The sequence below is a fragment of the Ammospiza caudacuta genome, chromosome 28, assembly GCF_027887145.1.
Source record: "Ammospiza caudacuta isolate bAmmCau1 chromosome 28, bAmmCau1.pri, whole genome shotgun sequence".
NCBI classification, from domain to species: Eukaryota; Metazoa; Chordata; class Aves; order Passeriformes; family Passerellidae; genus Ammospiza; species Ammospiza caudacuta.
The window spans coordinates 951493-963609 of NC_080620.1; the positions used below are offsets into that span (position 1 = coordinate 951493).

General features: G+C 47.9%; 1 protein-coding gene across 2 annotated transcripts in view; it reads right to left on the reverse strand.

The window, feature by feature from the left end:
* Nucleotides 1–12117, reverse strand: part of MARCHF2 (membrane associated ring-CH-type finger 2) — a 32487-nt gene extending 20370 nt beyond the window's left edge. The window contains exon 1 of one of the 2 annotated variants that reach the window (XM_058820971.1): nt 12003–12117. The gene's annotated coding sequence lies outside the window, so the exon portion shown is untranslated. Of the gene's footprint in view, nt 1–9089; nt 9129–12002 lie in introns of those variants that run through there. The other variant, XM_058820972.1, reaches the window with a different exon arrangement.

The following is a 12117-nucleotide window of genomic DNA, read 5'->3' on the forward strand; positions in this document are numbered from 1 at the left end:
ACCCCGGAACCCCCAACCCCTCACGGTCCTCCAGCCCCACTCGTGCCAGCAGCGCCCCAGGCCCCAACACACGCGAGTTTTTTGTGTCTTCTGTCCCCTTTAACAGGCTTTGTGAGGCTGCCTTACCATAACATTAAGGCTCCAAGTGTTCTACTTACATAACTTACCATCAGAATTGCAAATCTGCCTTTCCCAGAGAGAATTCCTGGTAACCACCCTTTAACCTGATGAAGCCTTTCAAACTAAATGTGCTGATACAGAGATGGGGAAGGCAACCAGAAGCCCCATGGGCCTGTGCTGCTCTGGCTACAGCCATCCTGAAAACTTACATTCATACTCTCCATAAATACAGCAAAGTTTCACCTGAACAGGGCACCTAAACCAGTTTAGGTGGCTGGGCTCAGGAGGCCCTTCTCAGCTGCCTTCAGAAGCTTCCTGACCACTTGAAGGACTGTCCAAGCACAAAAGGCTCTCCCATCCCATCTTTGATGTTTTTTGTCCTTATTTCATTGAAGAAATACACATGCTCCCATTTCTACATCCGCTGTGGTACATCCCAGCAGTGAATGTGTGGACATGGACATCCCAAAACCATCAAAAATGCTCCTTGGGAAGGGCACCAGGCCAGCCTGACTCCTTTCCCTTTCAACTGTTCAGACCAACCATGACTTTCACAAGAGTCGCTTGCAAACAGCAAAGCACACCAGCACATTTTCAACATTCACCCAGCAAAGAGAAGACACAGAACAAACAGCAAATGCAAGAAATGGAGAGAAGGTGCAGAGAAAAGCCCAATATGGCAAACCAGGAGCTGGCTCTGATGAGCCACATGTGGAAAGGAGAGCTCTCTGCCTTTGAGGTAAGGCAGCAGCTCACCCAAGCTGCCAGAAACAGCCAGTTCCTCCCTGGCCAGGGTATCTCATCCCCAAAATAGGGTATGCTCTGCAGATTTAGAAAAATCCTGGTTTTGCCAATCGCCTTTAACCTGGTCGCTGAGAGGCAGCTGTGCAGAAATAAAGAGCTGAGGTTACAGTGAGTCACACTGAACACAATCCAACAACATTGTACTGCTGGTAAAACCAAAATCCCTGTGTCTGTAAACAGGACTGCCTTATGTAAGGCATGCACAGTAATCCCTGTGCACCAGCACTGCTGGGATCAGAGCTGGAATGCTGCCTCATCCTGGTGGCTGGATTTCAAGATGAAATAAATCCATAAAAGAAGTTCAAATGAAAGCAATAAAAAGGAAAAAAGGGGAGGAATAAAAGGAAATAAAACAACCACAGCCCCAAATAAGATATATGAAAACAATTAGGTTTGTTACATTTTGGGGGAGTGGGGGGAATCAGCAATCCTTGCCTCCTGGGGGTAGGAGCCAGCAAACAAATCTTCACCATCCCATCCAAGGAAAGGTTTTTGTTTTGAGATCTCTGAGGACAACAGGAGTCAAACATTCTCATGAAACTGCAGTTCTGTCAGGTTCAACTAAGCCAAAATCTAACAAAAATAACTAAAGAAAATAAGGGCTTGTTCCTGGCTGGAGGCTTGGCCACACTACAGAGGAAAAAGGCCAAAAAGCTGGTACAAGAACATGATGCTTGAAGCCCTGAAAACACTCATTTGGGTAAGCACAAGCGCTTTGTCATGTCTTGGAAATTGAGCAACTCACACAACCAAGGGCTTCATGTGTCACGACAGCTTCCTTCATGTACACCTATTCAAGAGGGAGAGAGCCCTTCTCTGGTGTCTCAGAACCAGATCCCAAGGATTCCCTCACTTTACAGAATAGTTTCTAACATCTAATAGAAGACTTTCTAATCTCTTTTTCAAAGCTGCTCTTGATAACTATCTGTAATCCTTCCTTCACATCTGAGCAGGAATAAGCTTGAGCTTGTGGGCAGGTCAATCCTCTTCAGCATGAACTTGAATCTTTTCATCAATTTAAAAATTAACTTGATAGACTCAGCCTCTCTCTCCACCTGTGCAAAGAACACACAGAGTTAGAGCTACTTTTCTTATTTCTCCTCCTCAAAGAAAAAGGCTACAAACTCTCCAGCTGCAAGGAGCAAAAAGTAAGATGATAAGTGCTATTGGAATTACTTAAGTCAGCTGTCCCGCAAATTAAGGAGTTCTATAAAATTAACAACCTCTTACTGAAACAAGCATGAGAAGATATATGCTTTTAATAAAAAGGTCAGTTCCATTTGTTTGGCCAAAATGTTGTTTATTTTAAAGTTCAGAGGAAAAAGTCCATTCTGCATACTGGAATAAAACTGCCCTCACTGACTGTGTCCTGGGAGTATTTATACTGAGGCTCTTTGTGCTCCACATCTGACAGACACAGGCAGCCCCATGGCCTTGCCCCAGGGCTCTGTTGGGGCTGGAAGGGAATGGCCACCCTACTGTTCTTCAGGAAATGCACAGGTTTCTGTTACGAGTTATTTGGTGTTTCCTTGTCAGGGTCCAGCCCAGGGTGGAACCTGAAGTCACTGCTTTAATATCTGACTCATGCCATTCAGCAAATATGAAGGAAAAGCAGCAAGATTTTCATGGTTAGTAAAGAAGTAACTGAAATCCAAAGACAACATCTGCAGTGCACTCGGGTCCAGTTGCATATCCAGTGGAACATGAACCATGGTGTACAGCCAAGTCAGTCCCTTTCCTGATCCCTGAAGGATCAGCACATCAACACAGCCTTCTCTCACAATAGTCAACAGCTCATCCAACCCAAACCCAGTGTTCACAGAATCATTCAGGTTGGAAACAGCCTTTGAAATCATCTCATCCAACTGCTCCCCCAGCACTGCCAAGCCCAACACAAACCCATGTCCCCAAGTGCCACATCCACAGTTTTTAAATCCTTGCAGGGATGGTGATTCCACCACTGCCCTGGGCAGCCTGTGCCACTGCCTGACCACACATTCCATGATGGAGTTTTTTCAGCCCAAACCTTCCCAGTACAATTTGAGGTTGTTTCCTCTCTTCCTGTCACTGATTTCCTGGGAGAAGTGAATGACCCCCACCTAGCTGAACTCTCCTTTCAGGGAGTTTTACTGAGCAAGAAGGTCCCCCCAAACTTCCTTTTCTGAACAGTCAGCTCCCTCAGCCACTCATCATCAGATCTGTGCTCCAGCCCCTTCCCCAGCTCTGTTTACAGCAGAAACATCAAAATCTCAGTGTGAGAAGCAAGACCCAAACAGCTGGTTTGAACCACACACTGTATTTTTTCTAAGCACCTGTGTTTTCTGAGCCCATTCCTTGGGGATACATTTCTTGCACATATTTTTTTAAAAAGTCTCAGAGACACTAGGTTTATTATCAACATCCCTTCTGCTGCCACAGTTAGACATTAGCAAATAAATGGGAAGGCTCTTCTCAGCAACATTTTGCATCCTCAGCTTCTGAGCAGATCCAGAATATAAAGGGCTGAGTTTGTAGATAATTACTCAAACTGAAAAGAACCCAAACGCTGTCTGTGGAAAGCTGTCTCAGAAGAGTGAATTCTGCACTAGAATTCCAAAACTAACATGTGTGACAAAATGAGTCAGTCCCCGAAGAGCAGCTTGTGCTCTGTCACTCCCCAAGGCAGAGACCAGGCTGGTGCAAGATCCTGCTCCATGGCTTAAGTGAAACACACCTGCAAGACACTCTCCCTTGCCAGTCCCCATGCACTGCAATGAGATTTGTAATCCAGTTTATACCATCCAAAGGGCAATGAGGTGGGCAAAACCCCCTCAAAAGACTGCAGAGATCTGGTCAGACCAGTGCTCTCCATGCAGGAGATGTGCCCAGCAGAGGTAAGCAGGAGTCAAGGAGCTAAAAGGTCCCCCAGCTCTGCTCTCCATATTTGACTTCGAAGATGGATGAAACAGTTATTTCTCCCAGACAGGGAAACCACAGCACACCAGATGAACATCTGGATCAAAGCCACAAAAGGAAAAGCACAATCAAGATGAGAATGACAGCAGGAAAGGCTTCAGCCAAATGATGGCAGAAATGGGGACTGTCAGGGGCAGGTTGAGGCCTGTCCACAATGAATATCCCAACCAGTGTAAAGCCTTGGAGCAATCCTGTGGCTTTGATAGGATCCAGAGCAAACCTGCTCTGGTGCAGAGTGTAGGCACCAGCTCCTGAGCAGACTGGCTTCCCTGGGACATCTCCATCAAACAACACCCAACACTGAGGCTGCCAGCAGCCAGCTCTGCTCCTCTTACTGAGCAACCCATTGCCCTGACTGCTGGAACCCAGCCCTGGTCCCTCACCCATGGTGCCACAGAGATAACCAAGTTGTGCAGCCAACACAACCCACCCATCTGTACACAAGGACTTCTTTTATTTTTAGCAGGTAACCCATTCACTGATGGCAAATCAGAGCTCTGACCCCTCCTCACATGAGCTGATGTTTAAGCCTGGGTGCAAAGCTTCCCAGCCTGCTTTCCAAAGCCCTTTTAGCCACTTTGGGCACACAGACACTGAGTTTTCTAATCATATGATCCTGCAAATGTCACCAGTGAACTGAAGATTTTCAGTTGCTAAAGGGCATTTCCTAACATTAGCTCTTTCCTTTTCATCACTAAAACTGGATTTCCCAAATCCTGGGCCCTACAACCATGTGAACATCTCTCTCCATCTCGAGGGAGACGTACAAAGAATTGCTTGCTGCACACATCCAAGCACTTGCTCTCACACACCCCATCTCACACAGCTGATGCACATCTCCCCACGGCCCAGGGTCAGTCCCAGGTGTGCAGCACACCCTCCAGTACCAGTTCTGCCTACTGAGGCACCAGCCTCACCAGGGTACCTGTGGCTCTGTGCTCTGGCTTAGTGGCAGGGCATCCCCTTCTCCACATCTGGCCTCTACAGCCTCACACCCAAGATCACACACCTAGGGCTGCCACCAGAGATACAGATGGGATGAGTGGCCTGAAGTGCTCCCTGGTACTGTTCAAAGGTTGTCTAAGTGGTTTAATCTAAAGAAAACCAAAACAAAATAAACAAAACCAACTGACCAACCAAACAACAACAAAAACCAAAACAAAAAAACCCCAAACCATCTCCCCCCACCAAGAACCAGACCCACACTGGGCTTTGTTTTCAGTTTTGTTTGTTTAAACATACTTTCTGCTGAGGGTTGAAAGCCACAGTATTATTTTGTTCGTTATTAAAAATACACTATTTTATACATCAACTGACTCCCCAAAGTCACCCTGCAGGTCTCCCATGTAACACCTTAAAAGTACTCAAAAAGCCAGCTCAGGATCTGCCCCCAGCTGAGCCATCAGCAACTCTTCCCTATGCTCAGAGCCTGGGAGGAAATCTCATTATTCCTGTGCTCAGAAGTCACCTGAATACAACAGCCCTAAAGTCAGGGTGCAAGGAGCCCTGTCCAGTGAGAAAAGTGACACAGCATTTTATGGCATATGCCTCAATATTCAATAAAATATCTGATGCCATCTGAAGCAACAGCTTCTAAAACATCTTAACATTTGGTAAATAACAGAGGGGAAAGCATTTCACTCCCCAGGAGCTTCTCTATTTCTGCCCCGCTTGCAGCATTTGGCTGTCAAGTTTCAGCTGAAGGAGATGCTGTAAAAACTTCAGCCACAACTTGCTCTTCAGAGGATGCCAGTGGAGCAGTGCTGTGAGTCAGAGCCAGGGGACAGCCCTGACCCTGGGCTCAAAACAAATCCCAAAAAGCAAGGGGAAAAAATAAGCAAGGCACAACGTTCTGGGAGCTTGGGAACCTTCTGATAAAACTTCACACCAGGAAACTCCTCCTACACCTCCAACAGCAAAAGCTTTGGGCTGACTCCAGAGGCTCACCTGCCTCATCCCTGGGGCAGAGTTTAAAAAAAAATGCTCCAAGTCTAACCCTGTAACGCTCAGGAGGAGGCCAGAAGCTCAGAGGACACAGCCTTTCTGGACTCCTGTGTTTGTCACATTGGCACATGACCACAGCTCACTTGGCTGGGCTGCCTCTCCACTATTTCAAACACTCACTTGCTAACTCAAGGCTTCACTCACTGGCTGCTGCTGCTGGGGACAAACAATCATAACTTCTCTATATTCAGAAACTATTTAGACATATTCTAGAAGCTCTCTGAAGTCTTGTTATTTAGATTATGGCAAATGAGTTTGCAGACACAGATGAAGAGACAGTCTTCCACTTCCATTTTTTCTGAGGAGACATGCCAGCATCTGAGTTCTATTCCCCAAGCAAAATACTGCAGCAAGCCTTAGTGATCAATAATTGCTGTTTTCCAAAGCCAACATCCACACACACCCCTCCTCTTCAAAACATCAGTATATTGGATTCACTTCTGCAGGAGTTTCACTTCATCTCCACGTCCTGAAGCAATGGAAAACTGTTGGCTGGCAAAGAGGAAGGTCCTGAAGGCTCCTGTGGGTCTTGGTGGGGCTCCCAGTAGGTGAGAACCCCAAGCTTTAAAGGCCAAAGGCATGGGTCTCATGTGGATACAGCAGAACTGCAACACAGCAGAGCTCCCTTCATTTCAGGGTACCTGTCGTGTTGTTCACCCATTGTTCTTCAAACAAGTTTTCTTCACTGCATAATAAAGTTACTCAATATTCAAAAAGAAGCAAAAGGTTCAAGCTTAGATGTTGAGAAAAAAAATCAGTATAAAAAGAGGAAGCCTAAAGGACGATTTTTTTCTTGCTGTGCTTGAGAACAATTAGGCTGTATGCTACAGCTGGAATGCCAAAATGAACAAAGTTATCTCAGCTCTTTTGAGACTTGCTATCTGCCACAAGGCCGTATGAAAGGAAAGTTTACTGCACTTTGATTACCAACATCTGGAAAAACGAATTGCAACATTAGAAGAAAATTCTTTGCAGAGGGTATCTCCAATCAAAATTCAGTCATTTTAATAACAAGTTTCATAAAGGAACAACCAAAAACCAGCTGGGGCATGAGGAACACCTGTGACTCCTCTGAGGATTCAAAAGACATCAGCTTTTAAAGATGAACAGCAGCACAACCCACTACATAATGCAACTGCAGAGTCTCTGTACCCACATCCTTCTGCATTTTATCACTCTTTCCAGGGAAAGAAAGATGCATTAAAAAGACTTGAAACTGAAACCATGAACCAGGGTGGAAAAAAATGTATTATCATGCCTACAAAACAATTCTTGCAGAGGGCTGTCCATCACTGGGGACAACAGCCAGCCCAGCAGACACAAGCACAGCCCTGCCCTGCTAAGGGACCATAGCTGTGTGGCCTCACATCTCTCTGCACCCACATGCTTTACAAAACACCAGCAGCAGACACTTCTGTTCCCAGCCCTACTGCTCCAGCGAGCTCCTCTTTAAACAGAGGCAGCCTCTGCAGCAAGGTCAAAGCTCTAGTGCTCCCCAGCCCTGCACAGTCCCTTGCCAGGCAGTTGCAGTTTGTTCAGAACAAATGGATTTTCCAGCTATGCTTAATACCTCAGGAAACAGAATTTTGGTGTAGCAGTAACACATGCACCAGATCAAGACTGCAGTGCCCACACACCACAGAACTGGTCAGTCCCTGGAAGGGCACGACTCAGGAGGATGCAAAACATTATTTCAGGACTGGGAAGCCCAGGTCAGAAAGAATATGCATTCTCCCCAGTGTCTTCCTTCTTGGTTTATAAAGCACCACTTACACTGCTGTACAGATAACAGCACTGTGCTTGGAGATGAGCTGAGATGGAACAATCCACAGCAAAGGCGGCGCAGCCCTGCCTGCCCCGATGCTCAGGGAGCCACTGCACGAAGCCAGGCACACACTCAGCCCCCAGGAGACATTTCATCTGCAATTCAACTTCACTATTTCTATTTTTCAACCTAGCTGTATCACAAATCTCTTCAGAATGTTCAGCTTTCAAAGAGCTTTCCAGCAAAGGCACCACCAGAGGCAGCGTGTGAGTCACCAGAGCTCCAGAGCAGACAGACACCCAGTGAGAGCATGGCCGTGGCCAGCCAGAGGAGGAGGCACTGATCCCAGCCAGCAGCACCCCTGCCTCCCTTCTGCCCACTCCTTACTGCTTCCCTCCTCAATCCTCAAGTGAAACTTCAGAACTGCTATCTGTGCTGCAAAACTCTCTCAGTTCAGTTTGCAATGTTTTGCTTAGGCTGCATTTTTAGTTTTTCTGGACACAGGCCTTGTCTGATTTGTCTGCAGGGAAGCACAAGAAAAACTGGGAGGAAATAAATTGAAAACAGTCCAGAAATGAAGTTTACCTTTCCCCTCCCACCACTCTCAAATCTAACCCCAAAAAGCTTTCAGCTGAAACAGAACTAAAGCTCTCAAAGCTTTGAACAAAGAAATCCCTGTTCAAGCCAAGACTACATGAGCTTGGTGTGTTCTCCTTTTTGCAGAAAAGTGCTTTAGAAGATAAGTTTGATTTGTTTGTACTTTTATTTCCTGAGCCAGTGCTGCTCCCTGTCCCTTGTTTCCTTTTTTTAGGAACTGGAGGAGAATGTTTCTTTCAGCTTTGATCACTAATTTTGTGACAACTGATTATAATTGCAACTGCACTTACAGCACTTCTGTCTTGGAGGTTAACCACACAAAATCATGTCAGGTTCTAAAAAGTTTCGTTAGAATTGCTACAAAAAATCTGGAATAAAACTTACAGATGCCTATCTATTTGAAACGGGGGCAAATGACAGATTCCAAACTGTAACACCTTTCTAGAGAGGCCTGGGCCAGGAAAAGTATTTGCAAGGCAGATGGGTAGGAAGAGCTGCAGGTCAGTATAGCTCCTGCTGGGCTGCTCCCTTCACTGGAGGATGCGCAGGGTTCAGTCCCTGCCCCAGGACATGCCAGCAGTCCCTGCTTTCAGGACGTTGTCATTCTGCACTTCACCTTCAGTGCTTAGGGCTCTCACAGGCTGTCACTGCACAGCAGGAGAGGCACATTCCATCCCCAGCAAAGGTACACAAGACCCTGAGACACTCAGGAGTGACTTCCCTACTTTCACCCAGTAAGATGAGCCACCAAAAGCTCTCCCAAACCAGCTGCAGGGGGGAACCCCATCTCCCAGCTGAGCTGCATTGCTGCTGCAATGAGCTACAGCTGAGCTGGTCTACTTACAACAAAGATGGCACAAAGACACAGGTTCCAGGGAACAGCTGCTACAGCTGGAGCTGGGCAGAGAACAAGACCAGGACTGGAGAGGTGGAGATCCTGCTGTTTACGTGCATGACATGAACTGTGCTGATAAGCCATGAATTTGATAAGCCACGCTTGATAAGGCTCAGCACAGATTAATGCGTCACTTCAGCAGCCAGCAAAGCTGACGGACAGACTTTGTGGAGACCCACTGGCCCACCCTGGCTGGGTGCTGCACTCCTTCCCTTCACAGAAAGCAGTCCCAGGGCTTTACCTCATGGCTTGTGTGCCCAGGTGTCACTCACTGAGACGTGCCCAGAGCGCTTCCAAGAGGACAAGAGTCATTAACTGAGACCATTTCTCTACTGTGGGAAAGGCTGGAGCTCAGAGCAGGCAGAACCATAAGGTTAACCAGAGTAAATTAGACTGGGAGGGAGAAGAGACACACCAGCTCAAACTTCAGTGTAGAAGGGAAAACAAATTAGTTTGGAAAGAGAAACTCTGAAATCTCCAAATATCCAAAGCTAAGTCAAAGGCAAGTGGAGGAAAAATAAACTTATCATGTAGTTTATAGTTCACAGTGCTGGATTCCTCCCTTCATTCTCTAAGAAAAGCTTCTGCGGTCTTAGTGTGAAAAACCAAGATATTTTAAACAATAGTGAAACAAGTCCCCAAGTGCTCATTTTGCTTTGTGCCTCTACCTGCAGAAGTACTACAAAGTCCTACCCTGAGGACTTGCAACAGTCCCTCAGACTCACAGAGTCTCAGAGCCCATACCAGGCTCAGCTCGCCATGGATGCATTTTGACTTTGCTGTTTCAAGGAAACAGTGCTTACTTTCTTCCAGGGAAACATGGTGTGCTACACTTGCTTGATGCAGGCCAGCATCAATCAGCTGGAAGAGGAAAGGGCCTCTCCCAGCATCCAGGAAGGCAAGAACTCTGTGGGAAGCTGCTCACAGTCAGTACATTTAGCTCTGCTCATCTGCATGGCCCCTTGGCGTCCAGCACAGCGTGACCTCACCCTGCAGCCTGTGCAATCCACAGCAAAACAGAGCAAGCACATCCAAAGTGAGGAACATTAGTTCTGATGCCATTTTCTGTTTCCACTTAGGCAGTCGTGCTGATCAGCTAACCACACACAGACACCCCAGCTATATAGCTGGTATAGAGTGTCCATGAACTACACATTAGGGTGACACTTGGCCATTCCCTGTGCCACCTGCTCTATTCTTGGCAGTTAACACTTCCCTACTGGTGCAGGCTGCCTGCAACGCTCCCCTGTGTGTGCTTGGGGGGAATCAGACCTTCTGTCCTCAACTAGAATTATTAAATTCACTGTCACAGTGCATATGACAAAGGGATTTTAGAGTCCCAGCTCTCTTCCCTTTGAGCCTCTGTTTCTGATGGGTGACACACCATCACAGCTTCAAACACACCTGAAAAACCAGGGCACTTCCAGCCTCCAAGCACTCCCCTGCATAATCCTTTGGAGATGCAGAAAAGTGTTCAAACACTTTAGCTTTGGAAAGCCAAGACTAATGTCCAGCTGTTCAGAGGACTGTACTGTGCACGTGGGAGTGGCAGCCAAGCAGGGCTTTATGTCCCCACAGCCAAAGCAGCTGCCAACCACAGCGACATCACAGGCATTCTCAACCAGAACCTGGAAAAAGGTCAAGAAAGTGCTAGAAACTGCATCAGAAGGGAAAGACACAGAGATAAATGCTTGTTAGAAGGAGAGCTGAGCAAGAGAATGAGAGTGCCAAGGAAAATGAAGGGCTGGTAATAGAGAGGGTTAAGAGAGGAACAGAAACAGTCCCTTAGGGATGAGCAAATAAAGGCCACAGGGCTGGATGAGAATCACATCCCCACTGACAGATCTTCATCACACACATCAGGGCAGGGACAGAACACTGAATACAAACAAGCAGAATAAAAAGCCACAGCTGCTTCGGATAACCCTGACACTTCCAGCTCACCATCATCATCCCAATATGCAACACCTCACCTGCCTGCCTGCAAAATTCGAGCTCTGCTCAGCTCCCTCCAACAGGACAACAGCCTAAACTCTCCTCGGTCCAGCAGCACCATGCAGTGCAGAGCTATCACCCCATGCCTTGGTGGCACCATTTCTGAGGGCACTACATGCAAGCAACTTCACACTCCAGAAGCCTCCAAGACCACTGCATGGTGTTCTGGTTTGTAATCTTGGTCCCCCCACCAGATCTCGAGACAACAAGAGCAACTTTACTGCTCTTGTGTTTGAGACTGCAACAAAAACGCTTCCCATGTCACAATCACCTTCCTGGACAAGAGCCACAGGCTTGTCCCTTGGATAAATCTCACAAACCAGCAGTTCTGGCCTGTCACAATCGGCTCAGAAACCTGAGTTTAAGCGAGACAGAAAGTTCAAGACTGCCGGTTTATGTAAAGTCCATCGCAAACCCTAAGCTTACACCACGGAGGAAAGCAGCTGCTGCTCCAGCACAGGACTGCAGCAACTTCTTCAGCTGCGCTGTGACACCGAGCTCGTTCTCTTGGGAAATCTCTGCACACGAGGCAGCGTGGCTGTGTGATCAGGAGGCAAAACAGGCACCAGAACGCTCCCAAACATGTGAAAAAAAAAAGGTACGGGAGCCCAGAGGCAAAGAAAACTTTTCCTAATCACTGCTCACACCCAGGGAAGAAGAATCTAATGAACAAACAGCGCTTCTCAAACCTCCGGCACTTCTGTCGCTGCTGCTGTTTGTACGCGACAGCCCCGGCGCTCCCGGGGGGCAGTGGCGGCCCGGCCCGGCCCGGCTCGGGTCCGCCCAGCCCAGCGCAGCCCGCCCCGGCCCGGCAGAGCCGCGGCTCAGGCGCGGGGCCCCGCACAGCGAACACGGCGCAGTCCGTACCGGCGGCAGCGTCTCGCACGGGGCCCGTGCGGGCAGCGGGGCCGGCGGCAGCCGCTCCGAGGGCGAGGCCCCGAGATCTGCAGCGCGGCTCCGGCTCCCCAGCACGAGCGGCGCC